This window comes from Rhinopithecus bieti, unplaced genomic scaffold (assembly GCF_001698545.2).
Source record: "Rhinopithecus bieti isolate Rb0 unplaced genomic scaffold, ASM169854v2 scaffold_31127, whole genome shotgun sequence".
Taxonomy (NCBI): Eukaryota; Metazoa; Chordata; class Mammalia; order Primates; family Cercopithecidae; genus Rhinopithecus; species Rhinopithecus bieti.
This window is the reverse complement of record NW_016813970.1, coordinates 1,342,851-1,368,788: the sequence shown is the minus strand read 5'-3', so window position 1 is coordinate 1,368,788 and position 25,938 is coordinate 1,342,851.

The following is a 25,938-nucleotide window of genomic DNA, read 5'->3' as shown; positions in this document are numbered from 1 at the left end:
TCCCCCAAGCCCTCCCCTCTCCTTTCTCCTTTCAGAGGGTGGCTTTGTTCTTCCCAGCCCCTGGGGCTTGTGTTCTGTGGGAGGTTAGGACAGTTTTTGTTATCGAGTAGACACATTAGTTTCAATGACAGTCATCCTCCTCCTCCTTAAAAAAAAAAAAAGTTATTGCTCATGATTTGTCCCTTGCTCTAAAAATGTAAGCTTTAAAAGGAAAGGAAGAAGACGTGGGTAAAAGAAAGATAAGAATATACCAACAGGGAAGTAAAATGATGACCCATAAACCATCCCTCAACCAGCACCCATAAACCATCCCTCAAACATCCCAAAACCAGTTTTGGAAGTTCTCTTCCAAAACTCTGTGAACATAAAGAAATTTATTTCCTCTTAGTATGCACCAAGAAAGTTAACTCAGGTTGGTATATAAAGAGCCCTGAGATGAAAGATATGTAATGCCTATCTGGAAGGGGAAGAGAGGGAAGGGAAACATGCAATGAAGTGAAATGAGAAAGGAGGACGGTGGAGGGAAAGGGAAAAAAATCCCTAGCTAATAACGTGTTCTTGCTTTCCTTCCTAACACAATGACACGTGACTTAATGAAGCCAGTGAGTTCCGAGACTGATGTAAAAGTTCCAGAAAAAATATTCTGTGGCAAAGGCCCCTGGGTAAACGGTGTCACTTCTAATTTCTCTGGTTTCCATGATTTAGAGCAGACCCAGGATCTGAAATTCACACCAGCTTTTTGTGTACCAGGGTGCGGGTAACGAGGGCCCAGGCTTGGGGAGCAGGGACGTGGGCTTCCTATGTGATTTTACCACTGCAGCCCTGCTTTGTCTCACATTTAAAATAATTTGCCAGGTAAAAATAAACTTCTCAGAATCACAGAGTGAAAAATGTACTTAACAATTCAATCCCTGTAAGTTTGGGATTGACAGAGAAAGTGCAGCCAAGGCTAATTAAATTACCCAACGTATATTTGAATGGTGGTTTCACTAGCAAGCTTATTAATTCACATCGTTATCATTGTTATTATTGCCACAACTGGTAAATTATGCTTTTCATGAGATAACAAAATGTGCAGACCGTTAGCTCTTGGTTATACCCTGCTTAGCTGTTGGTTTCTCTCCTGAGTATCATTCTTAGAAAGCAAACCTCATTTGTTCTAAATTCCACATCCCCAGATGGCATGTTCTGAGTTCTTTTTTGTTGTTGTTGTTACTCTTTGGAAATAATTAAAATCTACAAGGGGTTTTTGTTTTCCTTCTGCTTTTGCCAGTAATTCTCGCAATAGGAATATGTATGGTTCATGATATCAGCTCCTTGCAGGATGATGTTTCTGTATTTTGCTGATTTGCAAAACTCATACTCCTGGGTTCAAATCCAGTGGAATCAGAACTGCCTTTTAATCTCTTAGGGATAATTTATGGTATATGTATAGGAGTTTTGTGCAGTCAGATTGGCTCAACCTCAATTGCCAATTGTATGTATGCTTATTTGCCCAATAAGTTTGTGGGGTTGTTTTGTTTTGAGACAGGGTCTCACTCTGTCACCCAGGCTGGAGTACAGTGGTGTGATCTCAGCTCACTTCAACCTCTGCCTCCAAGGCTCAAGCGATCCTCCTACATCAGCTTCCCAAGTATCTGGGACTACAGGCATGCCACCACACCTGGCTGATTTTTGTAATTTTACTAGAGACTGGGTTTCACCATGTTGCCCAGGCTGGCCTTGAATTCCTGGACTCAAGCAATCTGCCCGCCTCAGCCTCCCAAAGTGCTGGGATTACAGGCATTAGCCACCATGTCCGACCCTGCTCAATAATTCTGGACAAAGTTGAGAAGACTGAAATGAGCAAAACTTAGTTGTAAGATACATCAGACAGGCGTGACATCTCGATTCAAAAACAACCTACAAAATTTGTGCAAGACACTTTCTAAATCTGGGATAAAACAATTTTGACATCTAGGCTTGCTACTTTAGGTGTGGTCCCTAGACTAGCAGCATTCATATCACCTGGGAGCTTGTTAGAAACGCAGAATCTCAGACCCATCCCAGACCTACTGAATCAGAATCTGCAGTCATCAAGATCTCCATGTGATGCACACACACATTAAAGTAGCTAGAGTATGGAGGAGAGAGGTCTTCTCATCCTATGCCCACAAGCAGCATCCTACCACCAAGGCTTTCTGCACTAAACATCGAAATATATATCATTTGATAACCTTAGATGTTGTATTCTAAAACATATTCCCATACTGAATAAATTTAACGCAATTTACCCAAAATATATTTCAAAAACTTAAGCAACACAAATGAAACATCTATTGCCAATGCAGTCTATCCTACAACTCATTTTGGTTTGGAAGAAAGAATGAAATGTATTGGATGGTGATTAGGTAACTGACCTCACCCCTTATGATACAAAATCACCTTTTTACTCCATGTCCCACGGTTTGGCTAACGTTGCATAACGAGAAAAGTTTTTAGGATATAGCAATTTGTAGACATTCCTTCCCTCCTCCCAATCTTTTTAGAAGACAAAAGAAAAAAGAAAGGGTAAAAGATTGCATAACCTAATTTTTTAAGTTAAAAATGTTAATTTATAAAGTAAACAAAATGCCAATTTGAAATCCACTTTTTTCCCTACCATGTAGGCTTCCTTGAATTTCATACCATATCAAAAGTAGCTTATTTAGGAACTACTTCCACTAATAACACCATTGTGTATTTATTTGCTGGATCACAGTTACAAAGTACTTTTGCATATTGTAATAACATTTCTCTTCTAATTTTCATCTCAAACTAAAATCGGTTACCTCTTCCTCATAAAATATTCATGTAAAATAATTTGGTATCTCAATTATCATAAGTATGGCAAAAATTTTTGCATTAGGAATAAAATGTATATCACTCATACTACTGCAGCTCTTGATTAAAAAAAAGAGAGATTGTAGTTCTTGAAGAAGGGTTCTCACTTAGAATTATTTGGAGTACAGAAAAGTCGCATTTCTAAAAAGGACCATCACTTTACAGAAATAGTTTTCCAAGTGTTTTACACTCACTTCAGCAATCTTTGGGGAGAAACAAATAAAATGTTTTCATGTATACTAACTGTGATCCTCTTCTAAAACAAATACACACCTTGGGTTTAAAAATTCTCTTGGTGATATGTAAAGGAAGAACTTTCACTGTGGTACTAATGCATTCTGAATTACAGTAGAGGAGCTCTGGGAATCCCCAGCTCCCAGCATAAAAATAGTTGTACAGCTTCCTTCCTGAAACACTGTGCAGAAGATGCTACTTAACTAGTGGAAAAACTCTCAACCAGCATTCATGGATATCTGAGAATGGCACAATTTGATTTGTTTTAGACTTGATTCTAGGTGGTGGTTGTTAGTGGCTCAAGCTGGTGTTACCAGTGTAATATGACAATGAGGAAAGGCTGAGATTACAGTGGATCTAGCCCCTGGTGCCGAGGAAAGGCAAGATTGCTAGGAAAGGCGATAGCTTATCTGGACTGGGGGGGTGACAGTTGGCAGCTGGTGGTGGCAGGGAAGCAGCAGAGAGGGAATCAGCAGGAACTTAAGGGGATATGATGAAAGAGTAGCTGCTGGTGGTGGAGGTCAAGGTGCACTACAGCATAAAACAATGCCTGGAAGTAGCAGAGCTTGGCCACATCCACCACAGGTGAGGGCCCCATGGAGGTCTCATCTAGGAAACCTGGGAAATGAAACCAGGTCCAGGAAAGCAGAGTGAGTGCTATGATCCCAGGAGGTGGCTGTAAGAGGTCTGCCAGAGAACATGAGAAGCATGTTCCTAGTTTGGGACCTGGTGGGAACAAAAAGGAGCATAAGCCGCAGGAATTTGCCCGGAAGTCATAGTAAATATCCCTCAGGTATCAGGGGCATCAGGGTCCTCATGAGGGATAAAATGTCCCAGCGATGCCTCATTCCCAGTGATTCCTTTTCTCTAGTGGCCAAAGACCAGAAGAAAATTCAGTGTAGCATTCCTAAGCAGGATTCCACCAGAACTTCTGATGGAGCTGAAAAAACATTGATCCATTATAGTGCCTATAAGTTGCCTAGGAGTGGATTCAAAACATCTGAGTACAATAAGGAGTAGGCAAGAGTACATGAGAAGAGCTGACACTGTGTAAAATTAAGAAAACAATCCATGTGGGTTGGGGTGGGGGAAAAGGGATTCCTCGTTCTGCTAAGTTGAGCTGGATCTTAAAGAACATGATCATCATGAGAGGAAGAGAAAAGGAACATTTATTTAACACACAGTTGGTCAGGGGTCATGCCCAAAACAATCAAAACTATTGCCATAGTCTGGATCTGGATCACAGGATTTAGCTATAGGGGAAGGGAGAAAGACTTTCTTCTAGAGATTTTAGTTTCTAAGAGCTAAAAGACATGTTGTTGGAGATATTATTATGGATGAAGTAAGTCATAAGGGATAGAAAGATGACCATATAAACATGAAGGCACTCTGAAAATTATAAATATGGGATGCACATATGAAAATTTATGCTCTAATAGGAAAAATTTAAATGAAGATTCTTTGAGTGAGATCTAGGCTAATGGCTTTACATTGAAAATGCACAACAGGCTAGGTACAGTGGCTCACGCCTGTAATCCCAGCACTTTCGGAAGTTGAGGCAGGAGGATGGCTTGAGACCAAGAGTTTAAGACCAGCCTGGACAACATGGTGAGATACTGTCTCTACAAAAAATAATAAAAAAAAAAAAACTCGCCAAGCAGGGTGCTGTGCATTTGTAGTCCCTCCCAGCTACTCAGAAGGCTGATGTGGGAGGATTGCTTGGCCCCAGGAGGTCCAGACTGCAGTGAGTCGTCATTGTGCCACTGCACTCCAGCCTGGGTGACAGTGAGACTGTGTGGGAAAAAAAAAAAAAAGGAAATGCACAATAATTATTCATATGTCTATCAATCTTTGAAAGAAAACTTCCTAAGAGTTAAAATAAGAATACATGACAAGGATTAGAACATGTAGATGCTCAGTGTTAAAGAAATTTTAACATTTACCCTATTATTACTGGTAGTTAATATGGCAAGAATCTAGACATTTCAGAATTTCTATGTGCATTTCTAGAAAATATTATGAATGGCAATACTAAACATCTTCTCTATAAGAATCAAGGTACTATTTAGTTCCAAACATTTTTATCACTTTCATTTTTATCCCTATTAAGTGTTTGTACAGATCTAATTGAAATGTCTTTGTCTGCTCTGTGAAGACTTCCCCAATTCTTCTAGAAAGTTAGTCTTCCTTTTCTTGGGATCCTGTGACCTCCGCTCAGTCCTCCCTGGGATATTGGAAGTGATCTACCCTCTGTTTGCCTCACCCATTAGGTTCTGAGCCCCTTGATACAGGGGTTATATTAATATATCTTTAAGGTCTGGCAGTATGTGGCAGAATACAGGCTTTCATTTTCCTAAATCCAAACAAGCTAAAACATGTTTTAAAAAAATCGTTAGTATTAAAAAAATCTTTTCTGGGACGAGCCCAAAGTTCTGTTTTCATTCACTTTTCCCAAATTAATTTTTTACATTTCCAAGGCAATGTAAAAAGACATAGAAAAGTTTGAAAAAAATAAAACCCCTCTGATTCCACCTCATAGTCACTGATAATATTTTCATAAGAGTAATAAGCATTCAGTGTTGTCTTGGACACCCAATGACACTTGAGGTTGTCTTCATGGAGCATTACAAAATAAACAATGTTTACTATGAGAATTTGAGTGCTGCTGCTCAGCTTTTCTTTCATAAGCCCTCGGATATAATATTTCTTAACCTTCTTCATTGGGGAACATTTAAAAATGGTGCATGTTCATTGTTGCCAACATTCCTGACTGGTAAATTGATAAATAGATCTTCCTGTTGTAGTTCTTGCACCTGCACGAGGCTGTCTTCCATAACATGCTTAGCCAGGGTGTAGTGGATGCATCTGCTTTATGAGTTAACTGACAGAATTTGTTTATAAACCCACTGAAGAGCTAAATGAAGAAAAATGCATTATCGTACTTGCTAATTACATTTCATTTCAGCTGAAAGCTTATTACAGATACAGTCTGAAAACCCGACTTTTAAATTTTGTTTACAGCCACTTCTGCTTTGGCTTCAAACCCTAGAAGATGTTTTTCTCCATAAAATTCAGGAGGATCAAAGCTGGCTGGAGGACTCTGTGGTATTGGTTAATATCTCCTGAACTGCACTTGCTAATAAGAAAAGACTTTTACTTCCGCTGCAGATTGGTATTACTACTTGTTCTATTGGACTCCTTAAACATCCAGAAATGCACAATATTTTCACTTGCCTTTAACTCACCACTTTCTGGGAGGAAGTTTCATCTCTTATACACCCAGCAATATGACTGTGAGCACAAAACAAGCTGACCCCCAACGCCACACATATCTGAACTAGCCACATTCTTAACAATGTCACGACAGCTCAGATGTGCTCTCCTCCTTTTTCATCAAAATGAAACCGTCCCCAGAATGTCATTAACCACTAGCATTTTGTGTATTCAGGAATGGCAAAACCCATGCTGACCTTCCATTGCTAGTTGACCCTTCCCAGATTCCCCCTAAAAAGCAATTTCCCCTCCCACTGTCTCCATCAATCCAGAGTAGTCAAAGATGATCATTACCTGCTACTACCTTCTAGAAAAGTCACCTGCAAAATCCTGTTCTGTATACTGACCCTGAATCTCTAGACTGTTTAATTTATTTCACTTCTTTATAATTAAATTAGGCCATCCTATACTTGTGTATTATGGTTACTTGTTCCTTAACTTCTCCATTCTACCACGGCTGCAGATGCTACCTCAGAAATCCATCATACACTTGTGAAGGTAGCAGAAGCAGCAGGCACTGAATTATCTGGATGTTGCTGACAAAGACTTTGTTATTCCCTTCTTTTTTGTCCCTACAGGGCAATTTTCAAAGTCCCTGGAGTCCTCTAGGGGTCCCTAAGATACTTCAAAGGGGCCATGGGTTCAAAAGTATTTTCATAAAAATACTAAGGTATTATCTGCCTTTTTCATTGCATCATCATTTGAACTGATGGTTCAAAAGCAGTTATAGCTACAAGTGCCAGTACCTTAGTTTGAATCAAAGCAATGGCACCAAACTGTGTAGTAGTCCTATTTGTCATCACTGTGTACTCACAGGAAAAAAAAAATCCAGTATAACTTAATAATGTCCTGGTGAAGCAGTAAAAAATATTAACTGTATTAAATCCTGAGCCTTGAGTGCAACAAAATGAGAGGTATACATAAAGCACTTTGCTGCTTACTCAAGCACAATATACATCTATGCAGATATCTGAGTTGAGAACTGAAATAGCTGGGGTTTTCTTTTCATAGAACACCATTTTACATGAAAGAATGACTGACAAACTATGGTTATTCATACTTAGGTGTTTGGCAGACATTTTGTCAAAAATGAACAAAGTGAACTTGTCACTTCAAGGGAAACAACTGACAGTATTTGTTGCCAACAATAAAAGGTGAGCTTTGAAACAAAAATTGGAATTTTGGAAAATTTGTAACTGCCACTGTGAGCTTGACAGCTTCCCCAATACTTTAAGGCTTTTCTGATAAGACTGGTGTGATAGTAATGAATGTGATCTGTTGATACTGCCTTGTGAAATGTGTCAACATTTGGAAAGTCTATTTAAATCAGTGAAGCAACATTTTCCAAATGACCAATGCATTATGTTACAAAATCAGACATGGGTAAAAGGTCCATTCAAAGTGCAAAACAGATCAGTTGATTTTAAGATAATGGTATGATGAACAGGAAAAGTTCACTGATAATAGTTTCAGATTCTGCATTGCAATTATCATTTAAGAAACTGCTACTTGTGGAGTTTTGGTGTAGTATCACAGAATAATAACAATTTTCCATGAAGGTTACTAAATACTTTCTCACTGTGAGAGGCTGGATCTTCTTCATATACTTTAGTCAAAACAATGTATCACAACAGATTGAATGCAGAAACAGATGTGAGAATCCAGTTACCTTGTATTAAGCCAGACATTGAAGAGATTTACAAAAATAAAATATCGCTCTTCTCACCAAGTGCTTGTTTTGAAAATATAGTTACTTTTGTCAAAATATGTTAACATGTATACTTACTGTTTTTTTTAAAAAAAATTCTTTTTAACGTTTCTGTTTTAATTTCTAATATAATAGATACCAATAGATATAACCTATATAAATGAGAAGCTGGTCATATTTCACAATGATTACTCCTCTTCTCTAGTCAGAACCATGAAGGATCTTTCTCAGTTTTTCAATGTGAGAACTTGCTATGGTTGCTGTAAATAAAATCCATGATCCCCTTAACATTGCTACATAAGATTGTGGTTTCCTTCATGTTAGCAGACACTCCCTTTTGTTTTCTTTGGTAAAACAAGCTAGCATATTCAAGGTTCCAAACTGGCAAGATACTGAGAATGACCTCTAGCCAAGAGCCCTCAAGTAACTGAATCCTGCCAACAGCTGTATAGGTGAGCTTGCAAGTGGATGCTTCCCCAGTTGAACCTTCAGTTAAGACCACAGACTCTGGGCCAACACCTTGATTACAGATTTTTGAAAGAGCATGAAGCAGAGAATCTGCCTAAGTGATGGCCAATTCCTGAACCATAAAAACTGTGAAATAATACATGTTGTTTTGAGCTGCTATTGGGAGTAATTTGATATGTAGCAATAGATAACTAATATAATATATACCAGAAATAACAAGTTGAACAAAAAAATTCCATTCACATGTTTAATGAAAGTATAAATTTCTCCACTCAACAAGATTTTGTTTTTGTGTTGCTCCTACAATATGCCGGATCACTGAGTGAGCCACTTAAAATATAATGGTAAGCTAAAAGCAAACACAGTATAAAATTCTAGAAGAATTGGAAATTCTATTTTCAACTGGAAATGATGGGATCCATATGCATAAAGTTATCACATTGAAAAAAAAGCCTTACTAAAATATATAAAATATGATTTAAAATAATGTATTGAAAAGGATGCAATACCCTTGGATAAGCCAGAAATAAGCCTCCTGGGGCAAAAACTTTGGATTCATTGCTGCAACCTCAGCACTCAGACCAGGGCCTGTTTCATGATATGTGCTCAATAAATACTTGTTGAATAAATGAAATGTTAAGACAGTTTTCCCAAATGAATTCATGGGCTTAATGTAATCTTGATACATTAAGATTTTATAAAAATAATTGTATAATATTAGTCTGGTGCAAAAGTAATTATGGTTTTGCCATATAAAAGTAATAGCAAAATCTGCAATTACTTTTGCATCAACCTAATAAATTATAATATATAAATAATTTATAAAGATAAGATTTTAAAAAATAATTTATAAAACAATTCAAAATCTTCACGAAGGGTAAATTTACAACTTATATAAAAAATTGAAAAGAATTCTTAACATTGTAAAACTAATAATACAAACAGTAGCACTAGTACAGAAAATCAATCAGCAGATCAACTGAATGAAACTCAAAACTCTGAAAACAACCTAATATTTATTTTTTAAAACTTCCTGACAAAGAAAACATCACCAATTAATAAAATTAGGCTGCATTTGAGTGTTGAGAAAATTGGATATTTAGGGAAAAGAAATCAAGACAATGTTGGGTTCACACAATACACAAAAATAAATTTCATATGATTTAAATGATTAATTTAAGTATTTTAAAATCAAACAAATTAAAAATAGATAAATATTCAACTCATGTCAGTATATAAAATGGCATTCTAATAATAAAATTAATAGAGGAAAATATTATATCTGTAAAAATGAAACATTCTTGAACCTGAAATATGATCAAAAAGCAAACTTCAAATTTACACGAATATTTATAGCCAAGGTGACAGATAATGATAGCTAAACTTCACCTAGAAAGATATCTTTGTAAATCAATAAGAAAACACTGTTACCTTCTAAAAATAATTTCAACTTTTATTTAAGATTCAGGGGGAACATCTGCAAGTTTGTTACATGGGCATATTGTGTGATGCTGAGGTTTGAGGTACGGATGATCCTGTCACACAGGTAGTAAGCATAGTAGGTTTTCAACCCCCTAGTAGTTCCCAGTGTCTATTATTGCCATCTTTATTCCATGAGTACCCAGTGTTTAGATTCCACTTATAAGTGAGAAAACACGGTATTTGGTTTTCTGTTCCTGTGTTAATTTGCTTAAGATAATGGCCTCCAGCTGCATCCTGGCTGTTGCAAAGGACAAGATTTCATTCTTTCTTATAGCTGTGTAGTATTCCATGGCATATATGGACCACATTTTCTTTAATCCACCATTGATGGGCCCCTAGATTGATTCCATATATCTGCTATTATCTATGAATGGTGCTGTGATGAGTATGTGAGTGCACGGGTCTTTTTGGTAGAATGATTTATTTTCTTTTGGGTACATATTCAGTAATGGGTTTGCTGGGTTGAATGGTAGTTCTGCTTTACATTCTTTGAAAAAGAAATCTCCAAACTGTTTCCACAGTGGCTGAACTAATTTACATTTCCACCAACAGTATATAAACGTTTCATTTTCTCTGCAGCCTCGCCAGCATCTGTTGTTTTTGGACTGTTTAATAATTGCCATTCTGACTGGTGTGCAGGGATGTCTCGTTGTGGTTTTATTTACATTCCTCTGATGGTTAGTGATGCCGAACATTTTCATATGTTTGTTTGCTCCTTGTATGTCTCCTTTTTAGAAGTGTCTGATCATGACTTTTGCCCACTTTTTAATGGGGTTATGTGTTTGTTTGTTTGCTGAATTATTTACGTTCCTTATAGATTCTGAATATTAGACCTTTGTTGGATATATTATTTGCACATATTTTCTTCCATTCTCTAGGTTGTCTGTTTACTCTGTTGATAGTTTCTCTTGTTGTGCAGAAGCTCTTTAGTTTAATTAGGTACCACTTACCAATTTTGTTTTGTTGCAATTGTTTTAGAGGTCTTAGACATTTCTTTCCCAAAGCCCATGTCCAGAATGGTGTTTCCTACATTTTCGTCTGGAATTCTTATCATTTGAAGTTTTATATTTAAATCTGCAATCCATCTTGAGCTAATTTTTTTATATGGTGAAAGGTAGGGGTTGTTTCATTCTTAAGCCAGCTATCTCAGCACCATTTATTGAGTAGTGAGTCCTTTCCCCATTCCCCATTGCTTATTTTTGCCAACTTTGTTGAAAATCAGATGGCTGTAGGTGTGTGGCTTTATTTCTGGGTTCTCTATTCTGTTTCATTGGCCTATGTGTCTTTTTTTTTTTTTTTTTTTTTTTTTTTTTTCCCAATACCATGCTGTTTGGGTTGCTGTAGCCTTACAGTGTAACTTGAAGTTGAGTAATGTGATGCCTCTGGTTTTTTTATTTTTGCTTAGGATTGCTTTAGCCATTTGGGCTCTCCTTTTTTCTTTTTTGGTTCCATATGAAATGTAGAATAGTTTTTTCTAATTCTGTGAAAAATTACATTAATAGTTTGATAAAAATAGCATTGAACCTAGGGATTGATTTGGGCAGTATGGCCATTTTAACAATACTGATTCTTCCAGTCTATGAGCATGGAATATTTTTCCATTTGTTTGTGTCATCTATGATTTCATTCAGCAGTGTTTTGTAGTTCTCCTTGTAGAGATATATCACCTTATTGGTTAAATATATTCTTAGGTATTTTGTTTGTGTGGCTATTGTAAATGGTATTGTATTCTTGATTTGGGTCTTGGCTTGAATATTACTGGTGTATAGAAATGCTGCTGGCTTTTGTACATTGGTTTTATATCCTGAAACTTTACTGAAGTCTTTTATCAGCTCTCGCAGGCTTTTGGCAGAGTCTTTAGGGTGAAAGCCCTATTATCTTCATTTAAAATAGGAAAAAGGACATGAACTGATGATTCATAATAGAAAACATGCAAATGGAAAATAAAAAATGATATAATTTAATCTCAGTACTAATAAAAAGCTTTGTTAAATAAGTAGATAGTATTATTTTTATCTTTGAAACTGGCAAAATTAAAGAAAACACACATGGTAATATTTAACGATAATGAGGGTGTAGGAACTGGACATTCATATATGGTTTGTGAGAGCTTAAATTGCTACAAATTTTGGGGAAAAAATTAGTAATATATATCAGAATCTTCACAAACTCAAATACCCTTTATTTAAGTTAAATCAATTCATATGGACAAAGATCTGTATGCCACTGTTATGAGGGCAAAACAAATAAATAAAACAATGGCAAAATTACCCTACAATGTAAATTTTCAAGAATATGAAAAGATTGAATTTTATGAATTTTATTTAATTTTATATTGAGATGTTATATAGCTTTTGAAAATTATGTTTTCAATGATGACATAAAAATGCTTACAATACAATGTTAAGATGGGTGGAGAGGTGGGAGTGGAGGATGGGAAATGGATTTTTTTGTGTGTGTACAGTTACCCCTCCACATCTGTGGGTTCCACATGTGTGTATTCAAGCAACCTCAGATGAAAAATATTTGAAAAAACAAATTCTGGACATGTACAGACTTTTTGTGTCATATTCCCTAAACAATACAGTATAACAACTATTTACATTTATATTTTATTGAGAGTATAAGTAATCTAAAGATGATTTAACATATACAGGAGGATATGTATAGGTTATATGCAAATACTATACTGTTTGATATAAGGCACTTGTGTATCATTGAATTCTGGTATTTGCAGGGGTTCCTAGAACCAATCCCCCACGTATACTGAGAGACAACTATATATTCACAAAAACATACTAACAGATAAATAAATAAATATATATATGAAACTGTTTACTGTTTAGTCCAATGTTTAAAATGTCCATAAAATAAATATATATTTTTAACAATAAATCTTTAAACGCAAGTTACATTGTTTCTTGTTTTCTTTCAATGTGAATTTGAAAATTTTCTTAATTTCTTGATTTTCTATTGTCACTTTTTTCTAAATATAGTGGTTTATGCATCATAGCATTAACCTAAGGAAATAACTTACTCCGAGCTCCCATATTCTGGATTCATCAGGTTTCTGTTCTGTTTTTTAGAATTTCTTAGTAACCTTGTTGCATTGACTGCCAAATACATGCAGACTCGTGATTGGAAACAGAATAGAATCAATGAATCAGAAAATCCACATGCTTGGTGGTAGCAGTAACATTTCATTATTTTATATTTGCATTTGTGATCATAACCCTTCATTTAGCTAAGAAGCTACCAGGGCCAGCTGGCACAACCTGTGCATTCACACTGGGCCCCATGCTTGGCTGAGTGCTCTATGGTGACCATCTTGAAATTCTTAATTTTTAAGCAGGAGTATCCCACAAATTATATAGCCAGTCCTGAGTTTTACAAATTAGTTTAAATTCTGGAAGGGGCCAATGGAGAGCCAATCCCTAGCTAAGGTGGCTTCATCAGCCCATTAGTGTTAAGCCATCACAGAGAAATGAAACTCTCTTAATGTTTTTAAAGACCGCTAGGAAAACACAATTCCACAACCACTTTTGCTAGCCTGTCCTTTATTTCATAATTTCTAGTATTATAAATTTTGCATATGTTTAACATAAACATCTCAGTTCCAAATTTAATTTTTTAAAGTTTTCATCTCCAATAACAGAGAATTATGATGCATCAGTTGCAGCACTAAGCACCTCCTATGTTTCTATCTCTGTAAAATTTGTTAATATATATCCTGCTTTTAAAATAGGATTTTATAAGGATCAGATGAACATAATATAAATATAAAGTGCTATAGAGAAACAAGCTATTGCTTAAATAACATATCTTTGTTTTCTCATTATAGATGTTTAATACCTTTTTTAAAAATAGTATTGGGTACTCTCTTACTTATAAACTATCTTTAATGTTTAATGTTAGTGAATATTAGCATACAATTGACACTTAAACAACATGGAGGTTAGGAGCACTGGCCTGGCTTGCAGTTGAAAATCCACACAAAACTTTTGACCCTTCCAAACCTTAACTACTAATAGCCTATTACTGATCAGAAACCTTATCAATAACATAAACACTTGATTAACACAAATTTTATATGTGTATAATATACCATATTCTTACAATAAACTAAGCTAGAGAAAAAATGATATTAAGAAAATCACAAAGAAGAGAAAATATATTTACTATTCATTAAGTGGGAGTGAATCATCACAAAAGTCTTCATTCTCATTGTCCTCACGTTGAGTAGGCTGAAGAGAAAGAGGAGACCTTGGTCTTGCTGTCTCAGGGGTTGCAGAAGCAGAATAAAATTCAAGTTTAAGTAAACTCATGCAGTTCAAAACCCATGTTATTCAAGGGTCAGCTGTCTTTTAAAGGCTTATTTATGATCCCTTACTCATAACCACTTCTTCATAACCTACCATTCGCTCATTCTCTTGTAAAGCCTTCCCTGACCCCACTGAAACCTCTGGATTTGAGGAGAATCAGGAAGTAGATGCACCCCTCTTTAGGTTCTTCCACTCTCAGTATTTGCGACTTTCCTTATGATCCCAAAGAAAATCTGACTCCCAGGTCCTGGGGTTGTGGAGTTGTACGGGTGCTATTCTTTCTTTGAACTGATATTTCAAAAATTTTGTCCCATGTGTTCTAACTTTCTTACTAATTTTATTTGAAGAGCAGTAATGGTTCATAGTTTTTGAGGGGACACAGAAAGATTAAATGAAGGAAATCACAAGCTGCTCAGAACTCCAAAGGATTTGAGAGAAGCAGTTCCTAAAGCTGAAGTAGTAAAACTCAACAACTTGCTAAAACATTCCATATGAGGGGAAAAAAAATTTAGGACCGAGGAATTAGTGTGCTGCCAGCATAGAGACTATCTGTTAGCACTTGGCTAGCACTAAATTTTATGTATTGACAACAAGATGCTGATAACATGGTTTCTGAAAGATTTTCAATGCTTGGCAAATACATTTATTCCTTAGTGTTTTATACTCAACATTTTCAGAAAAATCTAGGTTTCTTAAACATACATCCCAGTTATTTTAGCATTATGCATAGAGCCCTGAATTTTCACTATTTAATACACATTCCAAAGGCTATGCATATTTGGCCCATACAGATAAATGCAAACAATAGGATGGATGTTTCTATCCTGTGTTGTAAATCCTCCAGCTTAACATTTTAAATCTGGACAATAGATATAGTTGAAAAAAGATTTGGATCCAGATTGTCTGGCTTACATTTCCACAGTTGATATAGCAATGCTATCAGCTGAGGAGTTTGAAGAGCCTAAAAGATTCTCTTCCTCCCTCCTTCAGAAATGGTGCTGAAGAATGAGACCTGAGAACCTAATTTGCTTGCATATTTGTACCCCATCCTTTGAATCAGCCCGTAAGCTAAGCAGCTGCTCTGCAGGCTTCTCTGTTTCTCTCAGAAGAAACTTACTCTGATTTCTTGGGGAGGGGACTGCTTCTTAGCCAAACCTGACAATCATGTTGAATCTTGAAGCAATCAATGAGGCAAATTCAGATAAAGAGAACCCAACAACTGCCAAGACTGATCAAACACCTACTGCTAAATGTTGGAGATTCAAAGATGAATAAGATGGTTCCTGTCTTTAAGGAACTCACCATCTGAGGGGAAGCAAATATGTAAAGAATTACAGTAAAATTTAAAAATGCTACACACAGTTCCTCATCTTGAACTGAATACACACTCCTTATACTCTCAAACCAATTGTCACACACCTTCTTTTGCTTACACAAGCATTTCTAGAACTTGCGAAGTAATACAATCCTTGAAAAATATTTATATAATCCTCCACATCTTTCACCTGAAGAAAATGCTGATCATTTTCAGTACCTACCTCTTATGTGTTGACAAAAACCAGCAGAGTTCTCACAAGTATTTCTGGATTTATGTTTAGGTTTAACTAATTAATTGAGCAGGAGAAAGAAGGATTAGTCACTATATAGTTTTACAATTCATCAGCAATTTCAGGGCTCCATTAGCCAAAGCTGGAACATTCCACAGACACGATCTTCATGAGGATATTGAACAGGTTTTATTCTGTGATTTGTTTTGGAATGAAATTCTACTCACCCTTCTTTGTGAATGAATGATGTTCAACACAATTTAAATATTTAAAAACAGCATTGAGAGTGTGAGCTGTTGTTGAAGGATAAACTCATGCTTCAGCCTAAAGCACACTTTCCCAGTGGTCATTATTCTACACCTAGTTGGTTAGAAGCCAAGGAGTTTGTCATCACTTGTAGCCACCTACCCATCATGAGGAAAAAAACATCACCCTTTGGGTTGTAGCTGGCATGAGGATATATATGTATCACATGGGGAACCTGCAAATTCTCTAATGCAGATTGCAGCTGAGAATGCAGAAATGTGAGCTTAGGCTACAAGAACAGATGAAGTCTTCTCTGAACACCTGTTTGTTATTGAGACAGCAATTACTGTATAGCTGAGAGGGAAACCAGGGAAGACATCCCAACCCACTGCAGCTTGAATTTTTAAGCTGAGCCTATATAAGCATATGCATTTTAGAATTGATGTTTCTTATATCTCCAGTGTTGATGTTTCCTTGATTGATGGTCTAGAGGACATTTAGGAATCTCTGTCAGCAGAACAGATCCTTTAAAATTTCTTAGGCTAAAGATAGTCTCTTAAGTATGAATAGGGGGTTGTAAGCTTTGATTATGCTTTGCTTTATCTGCAAAGAATCCTGGGAATGAATAAGTATTGTGGTCAGTGTAGTCCCATGCCATTCACGGTCCAAAGGCAAAAATGTAGTGTTGTCACATTTGAAAAGTGGCATATGTTTTCCTGGTAATTACATCTTATATGTTTACTATTCAAAAAATGCAGGTGTGGGTTTTTGAACAGTGTCCAGTGACAATGTGCCTGACTGGCAGCAGTTCCTAAGTGAGTCATGTTTCACTGTCTGTCGGTTTGTATAACTGTTTTCACCACTAATTTGGTTCTGTGATGCAGTGTGCAATTAGTTCTATTATGAAAGCAGCTGTCTTCAGTTTTACAATGGCACTTTCCCCTTTGGCTTGCACAGAGCTTGTTGTGGTTCTGCTGATGTGATGATAGGAGTTGAAAAGTGGTACCTAGATGAGCCACACTGGGCCCGGATCTTCCCTGTACACAGGATTCTTGCTTACTCACTGCTACTCTTCTGTTGTTTCTCACAGCTCAGTTAAAAAGAGGGTCACAAAGGAAATTGCCCCTTGCAAGACGTGTCCTGTAAAGATTGGTGACCAGGCCATTTGTACCACTGGAATCCTGTAGTTTATAAAAATTCCATTTGTAAATGATGTATTAGGTCAAGGTTGAGATGGGGAGGTATGCTGGCAGAAAAAAAAAAAAGGATTGTTGTATTTGGTTCACTTTCAAACATGAGGTATGATATTTAAGATTCCAAATGAAGCCTGAATGCAGCAAATGCCAGTATACGAACAATAAAAAAAAATTGAACATAATGTTTGTAGTTAATTGGGGTGTTATAATATGCTTTGGATTTTCCTGCTGTCTGAAAGAACATCCTATTCTCTCAGGAGTTTCCATGATTTTTGATTCTTAATCCCAAGTCTCTTCTGGCATCCAGAATTCTCCAGGAGACCTATAGCAATGACCATTCTGAGTCCATCTTTCCTAAGAGGAGCCAATAGTTTGAGCTTTCCCTTACAAGCATAATTCCCTATTAATGTCTTTAGAACATTGCTACTCAAAGTATGGTCCTCAGACCTGCAGTAACACATCATCTGCAAGCCTGTTAGAAAACAGAATCTATGGCCCCACCCCAGACCTACTGAATTAGAATCTGTATTTTAACAAAATCCCCAGGAACTCTATACGTATACTAAAGTCTGAGAAACTCTACTTTAGAACTGTATTATTTGCTCCAAAAGCCACAGCTATGTCTGAGAACCTGATTGCTACTTATTAGTGATTGTTAATGAAAATCACTGAATTTTACTGAATTTAGAGAACTTATGATCAACTGAACTATCTGGTTCTTCTGTTTTATTTTTCAGTTATCCAGTTCTCCCTTTTTAAAATATAAGCTCTTTGAGCACAGGTACTTTCCCCGTTTTGCCCATTAAAGTATCTGTAGCAAGTAGAAGAGTGCCTACTACATACTTAGCAATCAAAAAATATTTGTTGAGCTAAACAAATGAACAAATGGTCCGTTATAAATAAAATGTGTGCTCAGCAACCAGAAGGAGATCAAATTCCATAATCCCATGGGGCTTACTCACAACCTTAGCACATCAGTGCCTGGGGCAGGAGGTGAGGCAGAAATTGAGACAGGGAGTGCAGGAGTTCAGAGCTCTTACTGTATTGATAGTCACAGAGGACACCTGGGCTGTCTAGGAAAGAAGTGGCAGCTCTGAAATTTTTCCCCTGATATTTGGCAAGTGGCAGGTTATTAGTCTTGCTGCAAGATGTAATCCACTCCAGTTGAATCAAAATCTTCCTTGAGAATACTATCCCACATATACTGCTGGAAAAGCAGTAAGAGGGGTCCAGGAACATGAGGGTTGGTAGAGTGATCAACTCTTTCTAGTTTGCCTGAGACTGTCTGAATTTTAGGACTGGTAGTCTCACATCTCAAGAAGCCCCTCAGTCCCAGGCAAACTGAAGTGGTTTCCCTACTTGAGTGTTTGCCAGAGAACCATGTCTGCTGAGAGCCCCTGCCAAAAAGGTGGAGGACTTGGGGTCTTTGACAGACATTTAGATTTTTAGGGCACTTACGTGATCCAATCAAGAATGTCCAATAACAGAAACTTACCTTGAGGCAGATCTCTTATGTTAATCCAGTGGCTTAAATCCCACTAATTTCATAACAGCATTCTTTAATTTTTGTCTTTAGATTAATATGAGCAGGGACAGACTTTTTCCACACAAGATGGTGGCTCACTTAAAAGCACCATCTTACAAATCTTAGTTTTGTACTCGAAAGGTGCTAATATTTGAATTGTCTTGGAGGTACACTGCTCTAGGACCTGAGCCATACCTTGCCAGACATGCTTTTACACATTAAAGTCACATGAGTTATTGCCTTAAGTATTTTTAGATATAATTTGACTGCCATTTCCAAATGTCCTTATTTAGTTCTTTTTTCTTCCTAAAAACAAATAAAAAGATGGACAGGGTGGGGTGGGATTGTGGCATTATAAAAGCAGATCCAGATTGTTACATTGTAAAGTGCTTTAGTTTGATGAGAATGCTTTTACCTATGCACAGTAGTATTTCAGCTATGTAACTAAATGGCATTACTTAATGGTTTAATCTATAAGTGGCGAGTTTCACACTTTTGCCATGAAGTTATTGTCATGGTGGTCAGTGGTCACTATTTAAAGAACACGGGATTGTTGGAAGCTGGACTTCCTTGAATTAAAAATTAGGTTTCTATTAATAAAAACGTCTAGGGTTTAAATATTTTAATTTATTCATTAAAATAAGCTCAGCAAGATAGTATAGAAAATTTGAGAAATAGTGAGGGAGAGTCATTTAGTACAACTGTTCTATTACAACTGTTGTAATACAATTCTTTAAAATACTATTGTCTCATAGAGTTAATACAGAAAACACTGAACATGATACATGGTTCCATAATTGAAAAAGGCTAAACAAAGCCATTCCCCAGACTCATGTTTAATTGTTTAACATACCTAAGTGACTTTAGAATAGCTAAGTACTATATTACTGAGCACTTGATAATGGCAAATGCAATTACCAACTGAAGTGCATTAATATTTTCTGAACTGCATTTATTATTTTGATTGCAAAATCGCTTATGATTCCATTCATAAAGCATGATTTTATTATTTGCACTCATCTGTTGGACACTCTTATAGGCTGTGTTTTCTTATATTTACAGCAATATTCTTAACTGTGATATTGCAACATACTGGTATGTCAGAATCAATTATGAAGTATGTTGAAAGAAGTTATAACTAGCAATAAGAAAATAGTCCAAAATTTACAAATTATTTGCTTTCAAAAGTAAATTAGAGTAGCTCCAGATTATCCAAGTCTTTTTATTATGCTGTGCTTCCTTGAGTGAGAGGCAAAAGGAAGGGGTTTGAACTAGTAGAGCAGGATCAGCTATGCCCTGCCTTCTCTGCTTTTGTACATTAGTCTGAGGAGTGTGACACATGGGAAAGTAGAAAAATATTAAGAATGACTGGTCTATGTGATCAAAAAGGAAGAACTAGGATGCAGGAAAATTAGGATATTGTCTACAAAATTCAGTTTATTCCTGTTTTGAAGTGTAACGGAAAGAAGAAACCCTTGCACTAATGTTCATTCAGAAACAGGTATTAAGCATTCACCAGATACTATGTGCATCAGTTCAGATCCTCTGAGAAACACTCACCAAGAAGAGCTAGACATGCAAGAGATTTATTTGAGGAAATGCCTATGAAGAATAAAAGGAAAGAAACTAAGAATATACAGGAGAGCACTTAAGACAATGCAGGTCTGACACGTGAAAGGAGAGAGGGAAGAGAGATAGGAAAGACTCTGATGACAGTACAGTTTTGAGGAAGTTTTGGCCATGTTTAGCAAAATTCCCTGAGCATAATAGGTTGAATGGTGCACCCCTCCCCCACCCATTCCCCTAAAGATATTTTTCACCCGAGACCTGTGAATGTGACCTTATTTGGAAAAGGGCTTTGCAGATATAATTAAGGATCTCAAGATAAGATAATTCTGTATTATCCAGGTGGGCCCTAAATCAAATGATAAGTGTCTTTATAAGAAGACACAGAGGCCAGGCGCAGTGGCTCACACTTGTAATCCCAGCACTTTGGGAAGCCAAGGCAGGTGGATCACTTGAGGTCAGGAGTTCAAGACCAGCCTGGCCAACGTGGTGGAACCCTATCTCTACTAAAAAATACAAAAATTAGCCAGACATAGTTGTGCACACCTGGAGTCCCAGTCATTCGGGAGGCTGAGGCATGAGAATTGCTTGAACCTGGGAGGCGGAGGTTGCAGTCAGCCAAGATAGTGCCACTGCACTCTAGCCTGAGCAACAGAGTGAGACTCTGTCTCAAAAAAAAAAATAAATAAATAAAAAAAATACAGACACACAGAGAAGGTCATGTGAAGACAGAGGTAGATGTTGCAGTTATAAGCTAAGGATCAACAAGGACTGCTGGCAGCCACCAGAAACTAGGAAAGAAGCCTGAGATGGATTCTCCCCCAGAGCCTCTGGAAGGAACCAGCCCTGCCAACACCATTATTTCAGACTTCTGGTCCCAAAGTTGTGATAGACTATATTTCTGTTGTTTTATGCCACCTAATATGCAGTAATTTGTTATAGCAGTCACAGAAAGCTAGTTACTACACAGAGTTGAGGTTACCCCTCGCAGAAGTCCTACATCCCACAGGAATGGTCCAGCACCAGCACTCTGTCATGTTCATCATTAGTGGGGAGCAGCCCAGGGGAAGCGTGGCCTCACCATGAAGGTCATAGTACATTCAGAGGGGTGGGAGCTGGGGCTACCATTTGACTACACTTCCTACAGGAGTTTCTCTTGAAGGAGACCAGCTGATGCATGTCCATGGCTGCCACATTATGAAACGGAAAAGAAGTAAAGGTCAGAGAATACAGTCTTTGCCTTCCAGAAGTTTAGTTGGGTAAATCAATGGGTGTTATACATGTGGGAATACAAGCATGCATGTGATGGTGCTGGATTACGATATGCAAAGATTCTGAGGGAGTCCAAAACCATCAAAAGGTCAACCTGGGATGAGTTTAATCAGCGGAGCAAAGTAGTAAACTTAGATCAGTGCACAGTAGGTAGAACAAATGGAAGGGGTACAGGCACACAAGGGAGGAGCTACAGTAAAGTTAAAGAAGAGAATGAAGAGCATGGCCTAGTTGTTTCTTGAAGAGTGGTCTATGAAGAGGTTGAAAGGAAGAAAGGAGAGAGGGAATTCACAAGGCAGAGAATAAATATGAAGTGAAAAGTGGGTAGAAACATAAAAGAGGCAGAAGGTCTTCCTAAACCGCACATTTGTTAATTTTGTTTAAAAAAGACATCTGAGTAATTTCAGACTCAGACCATGATCTGCATGGCAAGAATCCAGGAAGCCTTAGTCTGCTGGAATGACAAACATTTCATCAGGATCCAATAAATTATTGCATTTAGTAAAGAATGAAAAAGGAGCATGGTATTTTGAGTTGATAGACCCTTGCAGTCCTACTTATGGACTAATATTGGGTAAGTCACTTAAATTCCGAGTTAGATTTTCATATGTTAAATGGATATAATAAAATCTTTATGTCAGAGTTATTAAGAGGATTAAATGAGCCAGAATAGTTAATGAGCATTGTAAATTCTAATGTGATCCACAGAGCTAGCTACTATACTTTAGGGATGTGATCCACAGTGCTAGTCACTATGCTTTAGGGATACACATGTTAACATCTAAATTTGAGTTAAACAGACTTAGGTATCCATAATCCCATCACTGAAAAACAATTACTATAACTTTTTAGTATATAAATTCTTCCGTATTTTCTCCATTTCTATCTAGAGATATATATTTGCATATTTTCCTGTCTGTGCTTTTACTCCCACCCCCTAAACAAATCAATTATTTTTCGAAACAAGGCCTCACTTGTGGCCCAGGCTGGAGTGCAGTGACACAATCTCGGCTATTCCGACCTCAATCTCCCAGGCTCAGGTGATCCTCCCACCTCAGCCTCCCAGGTAGCTGGGACTACAGGCATGCACCACCACACCTGGCTAATTTTTTGTATTTTTAGTAGAGATGGGTTTTCACCATGTTGCCCAGGCTGGTCTTGAAATCCAGAGATCAAACGACCCACCCACCCAAAGTGCTGGAATTATAGGTGTCAGTCACTGCACCTGTCCCAAATGAATTATTAAAACATGTTTTGTTTTTCTCTCTACATAGTGTATTTCGGACAATCTTTTGTGTTAGTAAACAAAGATCTAGAGCACTTTTAAAGGCTACATGTGGTAGAGAGTACTAGAGCTCACCCATATCTTGTTTTCTTCTTCCTGCACAGAGAAGGATATACATCTTAGTTCCCTTAAGTTAGGCAGAGCCAAATAACTAGCTCTGGCCAATTACCTCTAAATGAAAACGATGCATGTCACTTATAAGTGGAGGCAGTGACAAGCCTTTGTAAGTCCTGCCACAGTGGCATTATACAGAAATGCTGGAGCTATGGGATAGAAATAGCTTGAAGAAGGTGTTGCCCTGAGGAGGTCACCAGACACTGAATAGAAAAACCCAAAAAACTTGTAGATGTAAAACCTCCATGACTTCAGAATCTGTTTGTTACAGCAGCGTAATCTAGCTTATTCCGAATAATACACTGGACAATAATCCATATGTGGCACATAGGTTACTTCAGATTCCTATTATAAATAGTTCTGCAATGAACATCTTTATTTTTTTCAAATATGTCTGATTATTTATTTCCTCCAAATAAGTTCCTGGAAATAGAACATCTGGGTCAAAAGGTATGCACATTTTAACTTCTGATACATATTGATTAATTGCTCCTCCTCAGAGTTTGCACTCAAGTTATAAAGTCACCCAGAGTATATTAGAGTACCATTTATTATAGGTGTTTGACAAAATGATACATTTTTATCAACCAAATTTTGTTTTGTTTTGTTTTGTTTTGTTTTTGTTTTTGAGACGGAGTCTTGCTCTGTCGCCCAGGCTGGAGTGCAGTGGCCGGATCTCAGCTCACTGCAAGCTCCGCCTCCCAGGTTTACGCCATTCTCCTGCCTCAGCCTCCCGAGTAGCTGGGACTACAGGCGCCCGCCACCTCGCCTAGCCAGTTTTTTGTATTTTTTAGTAGAGATGGGGTTTCACCGTGTTAGCCAGGATGGTCTCGATCTCCTGACCTCGTGATCCACCCGTCTCGGCCTCCCAAAGTGCTGGGATTACAGGCTTGAGCCACCGCGCCTGGCCCAAATTTTTAAAAATAAATATGCCTTAAATGCTAATGAGTTTAGCTTTTTTCATAAATTTATTGGCCATTTAAATTTCTTTAGTAAACTACAATTAATGTCTTTTAGCATATTTTTCTGTTTGGCGTTTTGTTTTATAGTACTAACAGTACTGGATAGCATAAGAATATCAACCCTTTGTTGGCCTATAGATTCCAAATATGTTTTTTACATGTTGTCTTTCAATCTCACTTTTAATTTTTTTGTCATATGATAACCACTTTTATATAGTTAAAACTAAGAGTTTCTTCTATGCTTTTTGGTTGTAGTGTTCACCTCAGCTTTCTAATATTTTCTGTCTCAAATTTTTTAAAAAAATTGTGTTTTAATCATGTGCCTATAGGATTTTGCTTTTTATATTTAAATTATTAACCCCTACGGCAATTATGTGATAGGGCTCCTATATCAAATATGTTGAATAATTTATCATTTTCCACTTGATTGTAAATAACACTCTATCATATAATAAATTCCCATATATATATTATTTGTGCACTCCTTTTTCAGTTGATCTAGCTGCTATTCCTAAGCCAGTACATGCTGTTTAATTTAATTTAATTTTTTTAGAGACAGGGTCTTGCTATATTGCCAAGGATAGCCTCAAACTTCTGGGCTCAAGCCACCCTTCTACCTCAGTCTCCCCAGGGCTCAAGCCACCCTTCTACCTCAGTCTCCCCAGTAGCTGAGACTTCACATGTGTGCCACTGTGCCTGGCTCTGCATGTTTATTTACTGTAGGTGTCGAGTTTATTAAACTTACTGCAGACCCCTCTTACCATTACTCTTTTTGTAAGAAAATTAGAACTTTCATAGTTATATTTTTATATTAATTCAAGATAATTAGAATAATTTTGCAAAGTTCCACATGACAAAATGTTGATTGTTTCAAATGAAATCTGCAGAACTGCTGCAATTGAAGCAATGGAGAAGGGGGTGAGGGTCGAAATCTCACCTACTTCTCCACCAATTGGATCTCTGGGACCACTTGTCAGGAACAATTGAGGGAACTGCTGCTCCAGAAATTCCTCCTGTTCTAATGGACATCCTGTCCCATCAGCAAAGAAATAGAGGCTTATGGTCATTTTTCTAGACTGATGCCCTGGCCCCCTCACAAAATGGCAGAGGCTCCCAAACCTTCGAGGCCTATAACCTGCTGCTGCTTCTCGCTGGAGTCACTTTGGCTGCAGGTGCTGAGCATCATGAATTGATCACCCTACCCCTGTATCTACTTTTCAGCTGCCCTAAATATCTTCATTGCCTCAGTACTTGAACATCTGTTCCATATTTAAATTTTTTACTTAACAGTAGCCTTGGAATGATTTAAATAACTAATCATTTCTATACTCAGCTGAAGGGAATATAAAATGTGACCCATTAAAGATGTGTTATAGATGGAGAGGTGACAAATATGTGGAGACTTACTTTCCCTGGGTAAAAGGGGAAAGTTCTGTGGTGGCCCCAATATCTCAAGTTACATTTTGTCCTTAACACCTAGGTGGAAAAGTCAGGAATCCACCCTTCTAACTATTATTATATCTCTAGAATACTTGGATGATGATGATGATGATGATGATGATGATGATGATGATGATGATGCACTAAAAGGGATTACCTCTGGTTTCTTTTTACAACTATAGCACAGAATAAGGAAGGCCTGGTTATTCACTGTTTAGTGAGCGCACATTCTAGTTGTGGTAATGATCAAATGTGGATCTAATTATTCCACTAATTATAATTCCAATGACCGCATGTGATTCATTTTGTCGAGTTAAAGTTTAGAGAGAGTTAAATGGAAAGCCATCTTTCTCTTGCCACAGTGACTTTAAAATACATACAGTGTACATTAAAAAATCATATTAATTTGTTTAAACAAGGCAATGGAACATATGTC